The 6,321-nt window shown below is 41.1% G+C and overlaps 1 pseudogene; it reads left to right on the plus strand.

The window, feature by feature from the left end:
• The first annotated feature begins 299 nt into the window (after positions 1 to 299).
• LOC114303346 (putative carboxylesterase 12 pseudogene) lies at positions 300 to 1,694 on the plus strand (annotated as a pseudogene).
• The last annotated feature ends 4,627 nt before the right edge of the window (positions 1,695 to 6,321 follow it).

The raw sequence follows: 6,321 nt of genomic DNA on the forward strand, positions 1-6,321 counted from the left end.
TCAAATCAATTATAATTTTAAATAAAAATTTTTAACTAAATTAAAATAAAAATAAAAATTAAATAACCAATTAAAATAACATATCCCTAAACAACATAATGAGTATATCATGATTTACCAACAAGGGTTGGTTCAGTTGGTAAGGCTTGTTCCCTTCGCCCATTTGGCTTAGGTTCGAGTCCCGCTGCCGGCAGTCCTTTGTTGGTGGGCAATATTGCGTAACGCTTTCCTTGGCCCTAGAATGGAGTAGCCTCCCCTCCGCCTAAACTTTTTTTGAATAAAAAAAAAGAGAGTATATCATGATTCACGTACCGGTATCTCCGAATTTATACAACAATAATAAAGACCACTAATTTTGGAGCTCTAAAAAGACTACTAATGACATGACACTCAATAAAAAAAAGAAAAAAAATACAACACCAACACCAAGACTAAAACATCAAATCATTCATGGTGAAACCCACTGTCACATCATTAGTGATAGCACTAATTAGTGCTCTCACTCATTTTCCGAATTTATATGGTCTAATAAATTGATCGGTTCTCTCTCTCTGTCTTAATCAATCAAAAGTCTATGAAGACTTAGACCATCACCACCACTGCGCTGCACTGTTTGTTTGTTTTAGAAATGGCTTCTTCAATCTCCGATGAAGTAACCCACGATTTCTCTGTCCTAGGCCTTTGAGTTTACAAAGACGGTCGAGTCGACAGATTCAAAGGCACCGATACAGTCCCTCCCTCAACTAATCCAGAAACTGGAGTCCAATCCAAAGATGTGGTTATCGATCCCGAGACTGGCTTATCTGCAAGGCTCTACATCCCCAGAATTCCCAACCCACACCGTAAACTTCCTCTTCTTGTCTACTTTCATGGCGGTGGCTTCTACATCGAAACCGCCTTCTCTCCGCTGTACCACAACTATCTCAATTCACTTGTCGCCGAAGCCAACATCGTTGTGGTCTCTGTTGATTACAGAAGAGCCCCCGAACACCCTCTCCCAATTGCTTATGATGATTCTTGGGCCGCTGTCAAGTGGGTTGCTTCTCACTCCTCCGCCGCCGTTGGCGAGGTATGGCTGAAGGACTATGTTGATTTTTATCCGGTCTTCTTTTCTGGAGATAGTGTAGGGGCCAACATAGCACACAACATGGGAATTCGGGTTGGGTTGGAAGGGCTGGATGGAGTGAAGCTTGTTGGGATTTTTTTAGTCCATCCATATTTTTGGAGGAAATGACCCAATTGGAAATGAAGACACTAACTTGATTGGAAAAGCGTTTTCTGATCAATTATGGGTGTTTGTTTACCCATCGTGTAACGGATCTGATGACCCGTTATTTAACCCGGTTAAGGATCCCAAATTTTCGAGCCTGGGTTGTGGCAAGGTGTTGGTATGTGTGGCTGAGAAAGACTTGTTGAAGGATAGGGGTTGGTATTACAAGGAGGAGTTGGAGAAGAGTGGGTGGGGAGGGGTGGTGGAGCTCATGGAGGCTAAAGGGGAGGACCATGTGTTCCATTTGTTTAACCCGACTTGTGACAATGCTTTGGCTAAGCTCAAACGAGTGGTTTCTTTCATGAGTTAGAGCAAAGCCTAGGTAGCAATTCGTCCTTTGCCTTACAAACCTTTGTCTCACCTATTATATGCTTCTTGCTAAATTCCACTAGTAATTAATAAAGCAAAGGATTTGTCATTACAGAAAAAACACTTTTCATGACCAACATTTCTGGTCGCAGAAAGTTCAAATCTGGTCATTAATAATTTTTAGCGACCAAAAAAAGTTAGTCGCGATTTGGTCGCCAAAAACCCGTCACAAAAGGTTTTTGGAGACCAAAAGTGAAGTTGGTCGCGGAAAACCATCATTTGCGATGAAAATATTGGTCGCGGAAAGTAGACTTTTGGCTACCAAAATAATGCCAGTCGCGGAAAGTGAGCATTGGCGACAAAGATGTTGGTCGCGGAAAGTAAACTTTTGGCGCCCAGAATAATGCTAGTCGCGGAAAGTGAGCATTGGCGACAAAGATATTGGTCGCGGAAAGTAGACTTTTGGCGACCAGAATAATGTTGGTCACGGAAAGGGTGTGTTTTAGCAATTCCTAGAACCTTATTGCGACTAAAAACATATTGGTCGCAAAAAAATTTTTAATTTCAAAATTGATTCTTTTAAATATAATGCTAAATTTTTTGTAATACCTATAATACATTTGCAATTAATACATAATTCATGTCCATCCAATCAATTTTAATATCAATCCATCAACAATCCAATCTAAAATTAAAAAAACCATTAATTATAAAGTCAAAATAATAATTACTATATTTATAACCACCTGTCAATGTCAACACATTACACGCCCAAAAAAACCAACCATCCATCCTTACAATAAATTCACCACATCAAAAAATATTTAACAAAACATCAAAGATTTCAAATGCATGTCATATTTGTCCGATGCGAAGTATCTCAAAAATATATGCACAACTTAGAATTAATGCATCGGCAAACTCAAATCCATAAACATGCATGACTACGTCTCAAGCTACCTGCAATAAAAAAAAAATGAAGAAAGCGTGTAGACGCGTCCGCGAGGGACCCCGCTACTACAGTTCGGACTCGATCTGTGTCACGGTTCTTAATCTTGAACCAAAGAGTCCAAATCTGGCAAATCATTTTGAGAAAACAGATTTTAGGAAAGAAGTGCCAAACATGGACTGCTTTGCCAGATACAGAGTCGCCACCTAAATATTTTTAATGGGGGAATTTAGGAAACCCTGACTCGGTGCCGAAGGCCACATGTCCGTCATCACCAGAGTTGCCTCGGCTCGGGAGCTAGGGTACGATTGGGGAAGGTCAGCTATGAGCACCCCCTCTCGCCCGATCCGAAGATTGGCCTCTACTAATCGTGATATCCTTTTTTTGAAAACGTTATATGTTCTTATTCCATTTGTTAGCCTAGAATTACTATGTTATGCGCACAGCAAACAAGTATAGACTAGATTACCTAATTTGGAAACAAACATTGCATATCCGTTTGTTTTGAAAAGCGTTTTGGAATTTGCTACTCGCAAGTAGGCTAAAACACGGATTTCAACGAGTTTTTCCAATTCAAACAATCCAACCTTCACCCACGGGCATTCAAACAATTTATTTCATATAAGCACTTAGCCACATGGTAAGCACATTATCATGGCAACATTCACACGCATGCAATATGCTAAAGCGAAAATACTTACATCGTACTCCGTGCCAAAACAACAAACTAGTTAGCAAACATGCAAGTCCTAGTTCATGTCAAGTTGACTAATGCAACACATGCAAGATGCAATTAGAGTAGGCTCGGCTAACCTAAACATGGCATGTGAAATGCAACCAATTGATGCACATATTCAATTTGGAATTTGAAAAACAAATACAGTTAGCATGATGTACCGAGCCCGGTGTATGCAGGACAGATGTATGAATGCACGCATGCATTGCATAAGGTATGCTAATTTTAAATATGCCCTAGTCTACCATCATAAGCAGGTAAATAAAAGGGAAGAAAGTCGTGGGATTGGAAGACTGTAGACGTCCCCGAACGCCCCGGGAGGAACGAGCTCCCGTTCCGTTCATTTTGGGGTCACTACAGCTCAGGACTCTCAAATTTGTCACGGTTCTAAGTCTGAACCAAAGAGTCCAAATCCGGCAAATCGTTTTGAGAAAACTGATTTTTGAAAGAAGTGCCAAACATGGACTGCTTTGCCAGATACAGAGTCGCCACCTAAATGTTTTTTAATGGGAAATTTAGGAAACCCTGACTCGGTGCTAAAGGCCACGTGTCCGTCATCACCAAAGTTGCCTCGGCTCGGGAACTTGGGTACGATTGGGGAAGGTCACTTCGTGAGCACCCCTGCTCGCCCGATCAAAGATCGGCCTTTACTAACTATGATATCTATTTTTGAAAACTTTGTGTGTCCTTATTCCGATTATTAGCTTAGGTTACTATGCGATGCACACAGCATATAAGTATAGATTGGGTCGCCCGAATTGGAACAAAACATTTCATGTTTGTTTGTTTGAAAATGGTTTGATGGTGCTACCCGCAGGTAGGCTAAGACGTGGATTTGCCACCCTCGGGTGGGCTTAGAAAACATGATTTTGCCACTATCTAGTGGGCTTAAAACACACATTTGATGAATTATTCCAATTCAAATAACCCAACCTTCACCCATATGCACTCAGGCAGTTATATCACATAAGCAATTAGCCTCATGGTAAGCATGCTATTCATGGCAGTCACTCACACGCATGCAAGGATGCTAAAGCATAGAATTTACCGAGTACTCCAAGCCAAAATAGAAACTACATTAGAAATCATGTATGATCCTTAAGCATACAGAGATGCCTAATGCAACACATGCAAAAATGCAAACTATAGCAGGCTCGGCTATTCTAAACATGGCATATGAAATGCTACAACTAACATGTATTCAATTTGGAATTGAAATACAAATGCAGTTAGTATGATGCGCCGAGCCCGGTGCATGCAAAACAGATGAATGATGCAAATATGCTATCATACTGTATGCTAATTGAGATATGCCCTAATCTAACCATCATAAGCAGGTAAATAAAAGGGAGAAAGACGTGGGGTTGGAAGACATACAACACACACACGCACACTTATTACAGTTATGCCCTCGCGCAGAGGGTCCGAATAAATATACAGTCCTGAATAAAAGAATATTACAGTCCAAATATTACAGTCCAAATAATATACAAATTCCTAATTAATTAACAAATTAACTAAGAAAATAAATAAACTGGCATGCAAGCCAGGGACTGCCTTGCTTCTGATGAATGATGTATGTTTAGGCTGCTTTGCGCAGAAATCCACTGGGATGCCCCAATTAGTCTCTGTTTAGCAGTTATTCTTGAAACGCGTGCCAAGTCCTGAAAAATTGTTGATTCTTCATTTTGCTGCAACAGAGAGCAGGAAAGGGGCATAGCAATGTATTTTCACAGATATATGCATGCCTCGATCCTCGTGCCACCAATCACGCATACCGAGGCATGATGGCCGAGGAGTCGAAATGCACAATTCAATATAGGATGAATGCACATGAAAACACAGCTAAAACCTAACTCCATCATGGATAATCCGGAGTGTCGGTGACTGGAGAATTGAGACGCGTTCTGTCACTCGGAGTACGAAACGCACCTCGTTTCCCGTGCCCGGGCTAACTCCTATTCCGAACACAATGCAATATGCATGACATGCATGAAATGCAACTAAGATACAATCCTAACATACACAATGCTATGGAATGACATGCCTCGAAATGCGACTAAGATACAATCCTAACATACACAATGCTATGGAATGACATGCCTCGAAATGCGTGCACACGGGCACGCAAACCGAGAAAATAACAGAATGCAATCTAAGATACAACCTAGTATACACTATGCTGTAAAAATGAGATGCCTCAAAATGCGTGCACACGGGCACGCAAACCGAGGCAATGGCATATGCAATGTAAATGACATGGAAATGTGATATGGGCTTACACTAACATGAGAGAGCCTCAGCCACACTCACATAAGAGGTCGATGGATGAAAATGAAGTGCCTCGAAACGCGTGCACACGGACACGCAAACCGAGGCAATGGCATACGCAATGCAATATGGCTAAAATGGCATATAGAATGCAACATGGACTTATACTAACATGAGAGAGCCTCATCCACACTCACATAAGAAGCTGGTGGGTGAAAATGAAGTGCCTCGAAATGCGTGCACCTGGGTACGCAAACCGAGGCAATGGCATACGCAATGCAATATGGCTAAAATGGCATGGAAAATGATATGAAAACATGCTAATGGATTTTTAGCAATGGAATGTGGGGAAAACAGCCCCGAAATGAGGCGAAAGTACACCCGATGCATGGAATCTCTCCCGAAATGCAAAATTAAGTACGTGAAATGGCTTACAGCTATACAAAGCATGCATAATTGGTACATGAGATGAAAAGACAGAAGCAAGGCAGCCTCAAAATAAGCATTTTTACAGTACAAATCATGGCCAAACAGCAAGCAAAGATAGGGCAACAATGGTATGCAAAAATGGCCCTAAACATGAGATTATAAAGCAACTCACAGCTGCTAACTCCAAATAGGTTAGGGCCCTTCAACAACATTGAAGAGGGGCCAAAAATAATCCACTTTACAGAACTGTAAAAACCCTAAAAACAAACATAGATATAGCTAAGCTCTTATGCAATAAAAGGGCCAAAAGGTGGCCAAAGAGGCAAGTGGTATATGCAAAGCCCAAACTGAAAAATT

Source organism: Camellia sinensis, chromosome 2 (genome assembly GCF_055761805.1).
Source record: "Camellia sinensis isolate YWXY chromosome 2, ASM5576180v1, whole genome shotgun sequence".
NCBI lineage: Eukaryota > Viridiplantae > Streptophyta > Magnoliopsida > Ericales > Theaceae > Camellia > Camellia sinensis.